This window comes from Cupressus sempervirens, chromosome 5 (genome assembly GCF_028749045.1).
Source record: "Cupressus sempervirens isolate cs-2001-9-10 chromosome 5, ASM2874904v1, whole genome shotgun sequence".
In the NCBI taxonomy this organism is placed as follows: Eukaryota; Viridiplantae; Streptophyta; class Pinopsida; order Cupressales; family Cupressaceae; genus Cupressus; species Cupressus sempervirens.
This window is the reverse complement of record NC_143122.1, coordinates 871533853-871546330: the sequence shown is the minus strand read 5'-3', so window position 1 is coordinate 871546330 and position 12478 is coordinate 871533853.

Genomic DNA, 12478 nt, shown 5'->3' with positions numbered 1-12478 from the left:
AAAATTGATTATCCTCTTCAAAATGAAACATGGGCATTTGGTGGGAGACTTCCACGTTTTGATAAGAAGCTATCCAATGATGTGAACGAAGAAATTGCACAATTTTGGCACTCTTACTCACAAGTATCACCCAATGCTAAAGATGTCTTAAAGTTGAGAATTGGCATCAGAGACCGCACGCCACATCCTAAACACCAATTGGAGGTAAGTCAAACTATGTTGTTCAAACAATTTAGAGAGAGTCATCCAAGTCTTCATATATCACAAAGGGCTTTTGAATCTTTGAAGCCATTTTATTGTGTGCCACTCAAAATTCGAAATACATGTTGTTGCAAATATTATGTTGAGTTTTCTATGCACCATGAACTATTACACTCCATCCATTCTACTTTGCATAGTAAAGAAATGTTGGAGGATTGTGGGGCTAGTGGGCTTCCAAAATCATCAAGAGACTTGCTAGATCAACTCTTATGTCCTAGAGTTGATGGTTGTTCCTTTTATAGAAATGCTTGCTTAAATGAGAAGTGTTTAGAATGTGGTGGCTTATCCAAGTTTGACACATGTTTCCATGAGGGGTGTGAACAAGATCTTGGAAAGACAATACTGGAAAAAAGGGTATATGAAACGGTGAAATACACATTGAAGAGTGGGAGTGAGAGCTCTAGATGTGAATTGGTTGGAAAACATATCAGTGTGGCTAATTTTATTTCAGATTTCAAGGCAAATCTTTTTTACAAGTATGCAAGACATAGTCACAGGTCTTAGTAGTTGGATCAACAATTTAGAACGTGTAAGGAGACTTTTCCCATTGGCACTATTATATCAGTTGTTGATTTTGCTGAGAACTACCCATTGAAACCTCAAAATGAGACACAATCTCAGTATTACAACTTCATTCAGATTGCAATTTTTGTTCACATAACATATAGGCATGTCCTTGATAGTGTGGAAGATAATCAAAAGATTATTAGAGAGTATCATTTTTATATGAGTGATGATAGATCTCACTCTCACGAGTGTGTGCAACATTGTTTCGAGAATTATTTTGATTTCTTACATGAGCATGCAATTGCTATGGATAGACATATCATTTGGTCAGATAATTGTACAGGTCAATTCAACAATGCTCGTATGTTTTATTGGTTGTGTAGGATGCACGTAGAGAGAGGGGTGCCTCATATTTGGAGTTTTTTTGAGTCCAACCATGGAAAAGGGGAACATGATGGAACAAGGGCATGTGTGAAAAGGGGAACTTTTACAATTTTCTTGACAACTTTTCAAAATCTAACTTCTAACAGCTAGAACTATTCAAATCGTCAGTGCCATTAGCTCTGAGTGGGTGGGTGAACCCTAGTGACACCCTTGTTCTGGCCACGGAGACCATCCATCATCATTAGCCACCCCGTACCGAGGAGTCCCCAAGGTTCTCTAAGTGCATTTTGAGGTTGATCTTCTGAGGGTCATAACTCGGACCTCGTGAGGACTATCAATGAACTGTTGAATGCTACAGGACAACGATGTTGAGACCTAAAATGACCTATCTCATTTTTGAGAGATCACATTCCATTTGGATTCGGCACAACGATCTCGCTCGATGCCAAAACTCGCAGTGTGCCTTAGTTCATAGGTGCACCACAGCGCAACTTTGAAACTGTTGATCTTGGCATCGAATCGTTAGTGCCACTAGCTCTGGGTGGGTGGGTGAACCCTAGTCACACTCTTTTTTTGGCCACGGAGACCATCCATCATTCACGGCCACCTCGTACTAAGGAGTCCCCAAGGTTCTCTAAGTGCATTTTGAGGTCGATCTTCCGAGGGTCATAACTCGGAGCTCGTGAGGGCTATAGATGAACTGTCAAACACTACAAGACGATGATGTTGAAGTCTAAAATAACCTATCTCATTTTTGAGAGATCACATTCTGTTTGGATTCGACACAATGATCTCGCTTGATGCCAAAACTCGCAGTGTGCCTCAATTCATAGGTGCACCACAACATAACTTTGAAACTGTTGATCTTGGCATCGAATTGTCAGCGCCATTAGCTCCGGGTGGGTGGGTAAACCCTATTCATACCCTTGTTCCAACCATAGAGACCATCCATCATCCGCGGCCACCCCATACCAAGGAGTCTCCAAGGTGCTCTAAGTGCATTTCGAGGTCGATCTTCCAAGGGTCATAACTGGGAGCTCGTGAGGACTATCGATGAACTATTGAATGCTACAAGATGGTGATGTTGAGACCTAAAATTATCTATCTCATTTTTGAGAGGTCACATTCCATTTGGATTCGGCACAGTGATCTCGCTCGATGCCAAAACTCGCAGTGTGCCTCAGTTCATAGGTGCACCACAGCACAACTTTGAAACTGTTGATCTTGGCATCGAATCATCAGTGCCATTAGCTCTAGGTGGGTGGGTGAACCCTAGTCACACTCTTGTTCCAGCCACGGAGACCATCCATCGTCTGCAGCCACCTCGTATTGAGGAGTCCCCAAAGTTCTCTAAGTGCATTTTGAGGTCAATCTTTCGAGGGTCATAACTCGAAGCTCGTGAGGGCTATAGATGAACTATCAAATGCTATAAAATGATGATGTTGAAGTCTAAAATAACCTATCTCATTTTTGAGAGATCACATTCTGTTTGGATTTGGCACAACGATCTCGCTCGATACCAAAACTCGCAATGTGCCTCAGTTCATAGGTGCACCACAACATAACTTTGAAACTGCTGATCTTGGCATTGAATCATCAGCGCCATTAGCTCCAGGTGGGTGGGTAAACCCTATTCATACCCTTGTTCCAACCATAGAGACCATCCATCATTCGCGGCCACCCCATACCAAGGAGTCTCCAAGGTGCTCTAAGTGCATTTCGAGGTCGATCTTCCGAGGGTCATAACTGGGAGCTTGTGAGGACTATCGATGAACTATCAAATGCTACAAGACGATGATGTTGATACCTAAAATTATCTATCTCATTTTTGAGAGGTCACATTCTGTTTGGATTCGGCACAGTGATCTCGCTCGATGCCAAAACTCGCAGTGTGCCTTAGTTCATAGGTGCACCACAACGCAACTTTGAACCGCTAATCTTGGCATCGAGTCATCAGTGCCATTAGCTCTGGGTGGGTGGGTGAACCCTATTCACACTCTTGTTTCGACCACGAAGACCATCCATCGTTTGCAGCCACCTCGTACAGAGGAGTCCCCAAGGTTCTCTAAGTGCGTTTTGAGGTCGATCTTCCAAGGGTCATAACTCAGAGCTTGTGAGGGCTATAGATGAACTGTCAAATGCTACAGGACGATGATGTTGAAGTCTAAAATAACCTATCTCATTTTTGAGAGATCACATTTTGTTTGGATTCGGCACAACGATCTCGCTCGATGCCAAAACTTGCAGTGTGCCTCAGTTCATAGGTGCACCACAGCATAACTTTGAAACTGTTGATCTTGGCATTGAATCGTCAGCGCCATTAGCTCCGAGTGGGTGGGTAAACCCTAGTCATACCCTTGTTCCAACCATAGAGACCATCCATCATCCGCAGCCACCCCGTACCAAGGAGTCTCCAAGGTGCTCTAAGTGCATTTTGAGGTCGATCTTTCGAGGGTCATAACTGGGAGCTCGTGAGGACTATCAATGAACTATCGAATGCTACAAGACAATGATGTTGAGACCTAAAATTATCTATCTCATTTTTGAGAGGTCACATTTTGTTTGGATTCGGCACAGTGATCTCACTCGATGCAAAAACTCGCAGTGTGCCTCAGTTCATAGGTGCACCACAACACAACTTTGAAACTGCTGATCTTGGCATCAAATTGTTAGAGCCATTAGCTCCGGGTGGGTGGGTGAACCCTAGTCACACTCTTTTTCTGACCACGAAGACCATCCATCGTCCGCAACCACCTCGTACTGAGTAGTCCCCAAGGTTCTCTAAGTGTGTTTTGAGGTCGATCTTCCGAGGGTCATAACTCAAAGCTTGTGAGGGCTATAGATGAACTGTCAAATGCTACAAGATGACGATGTTGAAGTCTAAAATAACCTATCTCATTTTTGAGAGATCACATTTTGTTTAGATTCGGCACAACGATCTTGCTTGATGCCAAAACTCGTAGTGTGCCTCAGTTCATAGGTGCACCACAACATAACTTTGAAACTGTTGATCTTGGCATCGAATCATCAATGCCATTAGCTCTAGGTGGGTGGGTAAACCCTAGTCATACCCTTTTTCCAACCATAGAGACCATCCATCATTCGTAGCCACCCCGTACCAAGGAGTCTCAAGGTGCTCTAAGTGCATTTCGAGGTTGATCTTTCGAGGGTCATAACTGGGAGCTCATGAGGACTATCGGTGAACTTTCAAATGCTACAGGATGGTGATGTTGAGACCTAAAATGACCTATCTCATTTTTGAGAGGTCACATTCCATTTGGATTTGGCACAGTGATCTCGCTCGATGCCAAAACTTGCAGTGTGCCTTAGTTCATAGGTGCACCACATCGCAACTTTGAAACTGCTGATCTTGGCATCGAATCATCAACGCCATTAGCTTTGGGTGGGTGGATGAACCCTATTCACACTCTTGTTCTGGCCACGGAGACCATCCATTGTCTGCGGCCACCTCGTACTAGGGTTCTCTAAGTGCGTTTTGAGGTTGATCTTCCGAGGGTCATAACTCGGAGCTTGTGAGGGCTATAGATGAACTGTCGAATGCTAAAAGATGGTGATGTTGAGGCCTAAAATAACCTATTTCATTTTCAAGAGATCACATTCTGTTTGGATTCGACACAGTGATCTCGCTCGATGCCAAAACTCGCATGTGCCTTAGTTCATAGGTGCACCACAACATAACTTTGAAATCATTGATCTTGGCATCGAATCGTCAGTGCCATTAGCTCTGGGTGGGTGGGTGAACCCTAGTCATACCTTTGTTCCAGCCACAAAGACCATCCATCATCTATGGCCACCCCGTACCAAGGAGTCTCCAAGGTGCTCTAAGTGCATTTCGAGGTCGATCTTCTGAGGGTCATAACTGGGAGCTCATGAGGACTATTGATGAACTGTTAAATGCTACAAGACGGTGATGTTGAGACCTAAAATAACCTATCTCATTTTTGAGAGATCACATTCCGTTTGGATTCGGCACAACGATTTCACTCGATGCCAAAACTCGCAGTGTGTCTCAGTTCATAGTTGCACCATAGCGCAACTTTGAAACTGCTGATCTTGGCATCAAATCGTCATCGCCATTAGCTTCGGGTGGGTGGGTGAACCCTAGTCAGACTCTTCTTCTAGCCACGGAGACCATCCATCGTTCGTGGCCACCCCGTACCGAGGAGTCCCCAAGGTTCTCTAAGTGCATTTTGAGGTCGATATTCTGAGGGTCATAACTTGAAACTCATGGGGGTTGTCGATGAACTATCAAATGCTACAAGACAATGATGTTGAAGTCTAAAATAACCTATCTCATTTTTGAGAGATCACATTCCGTTTGGATTCGGCACAGCAATCTTGCTCGATGCCAAAACTTGCAGTGTGCCTCAGTTCATAGGTGCAGCACAACATAAATTTGAAACCGCTGATCTTGGCATTGAATCGTCAGTGCCATTAGCTCTGGGTGGGTGGGTGAACCCTAGTCACACCCTTGTTCCAGCCACGGGGACCATCTGTCATTCGCGGACACCCCATACCAAGGAGTCTCCAAGGTGCTCTAAGTGCATTTCGAGGTTGATCTTTCAAGGTACTTATACGTCTTCTGTTCCTATTATTATCTGTATAAGTCACAAATCTTTTTTATGTTATTATAGTTTATCTTTAAAAGACAAAATATATGTTAAAAGCATTTGGTTAGCTTAACCACTCAAAATAAGACTTTTCCAGTGCCAAGGACGTTGAGAATAAATATTGAATTCATATGATATGAATTCATATGGAATGTGTTGTGTATAATTGAAAGTTCTTTAATTCATTGTGTCATTATTTTGGGTTACTTCTTATATGATTATTTTTAGAAAGCTCTTAAATTAGCACTAATATGCATTGAAGAATGATTAAAGGAATATGAATTGAGGAATACTCACTATAAGAATTTTATGAACGATAAAGGGAAAAACTCTTACCCACATACATAGTGATGAAGATCTCTCGGGTTCAGGAATAAATGAACATTCATTCCTACTACTTTAGTTAATCTCAGGAGTTTTATTTTTAATGTTCAACTAAATCGTCTCATATATTCAAACTTTCAATTTCTCCACTTGCTAAAATTTTCAAATAAATCCTTGAAATATGGGCATCAATAATATGAATCATATAATATTTACAAACCATTACTCATATAATATGAATCAATAATAAAATTTTGAATTGTAAAATACCATTTATTAATAATGAACATATCAAAATAGACCAGCGTATCCATAGACAAAGAACTCAAATATATATCAAAATACATGGAACCATATACAAAGTGTGGCTGATAATGCCATCAAAATGTGTATAATATCAATGTTTCTATATACAATGTGGCATATGCCATCTCAAAATGTCTCATGATGCATCCTACGATAACTATACTATCCTAGGGTGTCGGTGGATGATCAAAATGCAGCCTCTTCGTTGCACTAGGTGGATTGGATGCCTCCTACATAAACAAAAATGGAAAACCCAAAGTTAGACTACTAAATTTATATGATTCTTTGTATCTAACATTGAATTACTCAAATGCATAATGATCTTTTTTGTAATGAAAATTTATACTATCAAAATTTCATAATAAATACCTCTGTCGTCGACCTCCTGCGCCAGTCAGGAGTCCTCTCATATGCCCTCAGCAATGCTTCTACCTCTTTGATTGTGGGTTGTATATGTTCAAATACGTTTGTCAAATGAATCTACAATTTGAACTATAACATTATAATTCATAGCATGCTAAATTTATAACATATTTAATCATGAATTCAAACTACAACTTACTATTGTAGGCTCCTCCTCAAGAAAGAGTGGTCACATCATCAAATCTACATAACTCTCTTGTCAGACCTCATGTGCACTAGGAGTCTCCTATGAGATACAAAATAGTAGTTGTTAATATCATGGAAATCAGTTTTGAATTTATTTATGAAGATAAGGATAATAAAAAATAAATGATACTTATACATACAGTGGGGCTCTGAGTGCGAATGGAAATCCCTACTGGTTTACGATGCAGAATCTATACATGGCCATCGCTAGTAGCCACGCCCTATATACAATAAAGAATGTAATTAAATGAGATTATCACAAACATGTTACAAGAATGCATCGATATTTAATTAAATAAAAAGCACCTAATTACCTTTCCTTTGTCAATGCGCGCTGGCTCACCCTCCGCACTTTGTCCCCCTAGGATAGTTGCTACCTGCAAGATAAAAGAAAGTTTAGCAACCATATATGCTACAATATCAAATTTAAAAAAATGTGAACACAACATAATGTATCGTAGATGTCTCAAGGCCAAATGAAATGGCCGAGAGCGTGGCATCGTCAATCTATCTGAGCTCCTCCTCGGTCATCAACTAAACATGAATGAAGATCACATACATATAAAAGTCAATATGGCTTAAAAATTAAAATTACTCTATTATAAAAATTAACTTTAAATTGCATATGTCATAACAAAAAAAATGTATACACGTACCGACACTGAAGGAGTTCATGCAAAGGCATTCCCCTCCTCTCTTGCATCAGGGTCTATAACCTCTGAATGTGTGTCTAGTGTATCCTCACCTAATACAAAATGATACTCAGGAAGATCACCTCTGGGACCCAGGCAAATATTCTTGCATGTAATGCAAGTGTGAGGCACACAAACGTGTGATGACCTAGCCGATGATGAACTGGCACCAACATCATCAACACGAGGAGGCAGGACTGACCTAGCCTGAGATATCATTAGGCTACTTAGCCTATGAATGGCTCTAATGGTCTGAGAGCTAGCCTTTGTCATAATATCTAGATGTTGCACTCGAGGAGGGGAGATATCAGTGAGGGGGACAAAAGTGCTAGCTTTCTTCCGCTGGGAAGAGAATCTATCCTGAGGAGCTCCTAGTCCTAAGCCCATGTTGGGCTTCATGCTCCAATAGTTCACCTTAAGTTTCAACACAAATTCTGCATATAATTTTCTAAGGAAATAAAATGGTATGTCTAAATTGCCATGTGGAGGGATATCAAAGACCATCCACCAATGATCCCAAAAGTTTTCACGTATGGCATCATTTGTGCACCATTTAATGGATAGTTTGGATTTTTTTCGGTCGACTAGTAAACCCGTTTTTGGGTTTGCAAAAAGGCTAGCCAAAACTTCTTTGGTTATGTTGAGGGCCGCAATCTCATCATAGTCCAAACCATCATCAAACATCGCGTGCATTTCATCATGCCAATGAAGAGCGGCATTTTGTTGGTTTGTAAGGGTTTCAATGTTATCCACTATGGTGTTTAATGTGGATAACATAGGAGCCAATGCAGGTACATTATTATATGTTCTATGCAAACCTCTCAACTCGGTGAGATTCTCATTTATCAAATCTTCAATTCGAGGACAGTTTTGAGGGGGTAGAGGATCATTTGGTGGACAGTTTTGTGGGGGTGCTAGATCATTTGGTGGGGGATTACGAGGAATATTATTTTGTGCCTCAGTGTCATCATTTTGATCAGCCATTCCTATTGAATTGCAAAACGTAATATATATTTAAAAAAACCTAAATTTTAACCAATTCTTTCAAGAAAACCCTAGATTCAACTAAAACAAACAAAATTATGCTAAAATCTATTCAATTTAGATTAAAAATGAATTAAAAAACAAAAAAAAACTTACTTGAATATTTGATATCCGATATATAAGCCAATATCGGTCGTGACTGGCCTCAAAACGCGAAATATACAAGCCGCGGGTCTGTGTTTTTTTTATAAGTGCTGACAGATATTGGATATCCGATATCACAAATCTCATTTTTTAATAACACAAATCATTTTACATAACATATGATATATTATATTATATTTTAAATTATGTTATATTATTATATTATTATAATATAATATTATTATAATATAATATTATTATAATAGAATAATATTATTATATTATATATATATTTTTATTATATATTATATTATAATATAATATATTATATTATATTATTATATTATATAATAATAATATTATTATATTATATTATTATAATGTATTATATTATTATAATTTATAATATATTATACTTTTTATTATATATTATATTATAATATATTACTTTTTTATTATTATATTATATATATATAATATATATCATTACTATATATTATAATATAATATTATTATTATAGTATAATATTATTATAATATAATATTATTATTATAGTATAATATTATAATAATAATAATATTATTATTATATATTATATTATAATGTATTTAATTATTATAATACATTATGTATTATAATATAATATAATATTATAATGTATTTAATTATAATATAATATTATATTATAATGTATTGTATTATATTATACTATTATAAGTAATATTTTTTATATTATTATCATATAAATCGGATATCCGATATCAAATCGGATATCCAATTTGCAATTGGATATCCGATAAGGGTCGGCCTTACCTTCCAAGTTTGGTACCTGGATAGGTGGAAAAAAGTCAAAGCAGATTTTAAAGCGCTTTTAGACGTCTTCAAACTCTATTTTTTTCACATCGCCACTTTTTGGCACACCATGATCTTGCACATACCTAGTATGCTAATTCTATATATTTTGATTCATTGGATTGCTTGATTTCATGGTGTCGATAAAATTTATTCACTCATTAATAAGTTACTTACCACTAGGGAGAGAGACCTATAGAAGAGTGAGCTTCTATAATGGATATAGAAGTTAATCAAAATAGAGAACTTAAATAGTCACAATATAATTATGTTCATAAAGATTTCTTCAAATCTAAAAAAATTAATTATATGTTATGACATAGTACAAACATGACTTTGTGCACAACTATTGATCTTAATTTTTTGAGGATCATTATCTAAATCTCAACAAAATAATCTTAATTTAACAACATATCAATGGAAACCAAAATTTTAAGTATATGAAATAATGAAATTAAAGTATTCCACTATAAAGCTCTACCCCTAGTGACACTTATTTTTATAACAGTCCCCTCAGAGGAAGACACTAGCAGTGGCTATAGCTAACTGTACGTGCTCATGTATCCTAAACCATATATTAGATATCAAAATTTGATGATACTTCTTGGTTGTCTTGTATGTGACTTAACTTCTTAAAGCCAAGGTTTTGGCTTATGGGTATTAATGATGGACATTGTAGGAGTCATTATGTGTTGAAGGATAAAAAAGTGGTAATTTGAAAGTATTGACCTGTAGATGACCCCCATTGCATCAATAACTATTCATTCAAAATGGCCAACGTGTAGCAGACAAATGTCCCAATCAAGCCTATAATTTGATGGTTGCCTCTACTTCTCATATGAATTTTTTATGGAAGTTTAGTCATTTTAGTGCCTTTCATTTTACATATTACGAAATTATTTTAAATTTAAATATTTTATCAATATAATTTATAATACATATATTAAATATTATAAATATTTTATTCTAAATAAAACTTGTAACTGTAATTAAAAGAAAGTCCTTCAAAACTAAGACATATAACAATAATCCACAAAAAGTAATTTTATTTTATTCATTTAAAATTAAGATAGAAAATATAAAATAATAAGAACAAATAATATTAAAGGTTAATAATTCTCTCTTCCTAACAAATAAAAATAACTCTCTCTCTCTCTCTCTCTCTCTCTCTCTCTCTCTCTATATATATATATATATAATTAGAAAATAAATATAAATAACACGTTCAAAAATTTCATTATAAATATAACAATAAAAAAATAAATATATAAGTCATATATTCAAAAATCTAAAAAATCTAAAATCTAAAAAAATTATAAGTTAGTAATATATAAAAATATCAAAGTCATTAGACAAATTTGTAAGTTTATATATTTTATTATTATTAAAAGTTTATTATAATGTGTTAAAATCAAGTAAATTCAAACTTAAGACTCTAAGAGGCTCACAAGTTACCATTGAGTTGTAGGCTCTTGCCTATTAAAAGTTTACATTAATATAAATATAAATGACTCTATAAAATCATAGAAGTTTCTAAAATTCATAAAAGATCAATAGTGCAATCAAATTGTAAGCTTGGTTCCAATGTTTGACTAATGAAATATATAAAGGAATATAAAGTGCCACATAGTATCTAATACTTAGCTTTTATATAGATATAGTTTTAATTTAATAAATTTATTATAGTTTATAACATATTTTAATTAATAGAAATATTATATAATTATAGTTTTCTATAATGATATTAATTATAATTTAAATTTAAAAGTTATTTATAAATATAATTATTAATACATATGTACTATTGTAAATATGTCATCTAATAATATTATATTAGAAATATATTAAAATAAAAAAATTATTATTTTTATAATAATAATATATAATAGTATTTCTTAAGCTATTATATAATATATGAAAGATATCTTTTTAGTAGTTTTAATTAAATGACAAATATTATATTATAAAAATAATAATATTTAAATATAAAAAAAATTAAATCAAATCATTTACATTAAAAATATTAAACATTAATTAATCATATTCACCTTAATAAAAACTAACTCTTAAAAATTATTAGTTTTACAATCCACTCCACCAATATAAGAGCTAAGGGCCCGTTTGGTGAGTGGAATATGAATACGTATTCTAGAATGCTTATTTCAGAATACGTATTCTGGAATAGAACGTATTCCTGTTCTCCGTTTGGGTCAGCCAATATTTGATGGGAATTCGCGGACCTGAAAATTTATGTTTTCTAAAATTAAAAAAAATAGAATAGGAATACGTATTCCAATACCACCTATTTGGATGGAATTGCAAAACCCCATTTTTGAGCCAAAATTGGAATACGTATTCCTATTTTACCTCGTATTCCAATCTCGTTTTGGTGCATCCAAACAAAGAATTCAAATTTTTTGGAATACATATTCCTATTCCGCTTACCAAACGGGCCTTAAATGAGTTCAATTTTTAAGTTGTAGAAACCAAAAAATTTAATCACTAGTTAAAACATAAAATCTAAAAAGTATCACAATAGCACTTGCCTTACCTGCTACAAACCTTGATTTAGCCAAATCAAGATTTTGCAAATCTTCATTTTGATTTTTAGAATTTTACTCGAACCGTTTGTTTCACTCGGAAGATGTGTGTAAAGACACATTTTTATGTGTAAGCTTGGAGTTGAAGGCAAATTTCAAAAAGTAGTTCAATCTATTGTTTTTACATTCCTTAAAAAAACATAATAAAGTTTTGATTTTCAATTCCTACTTGCTATTAGGAAG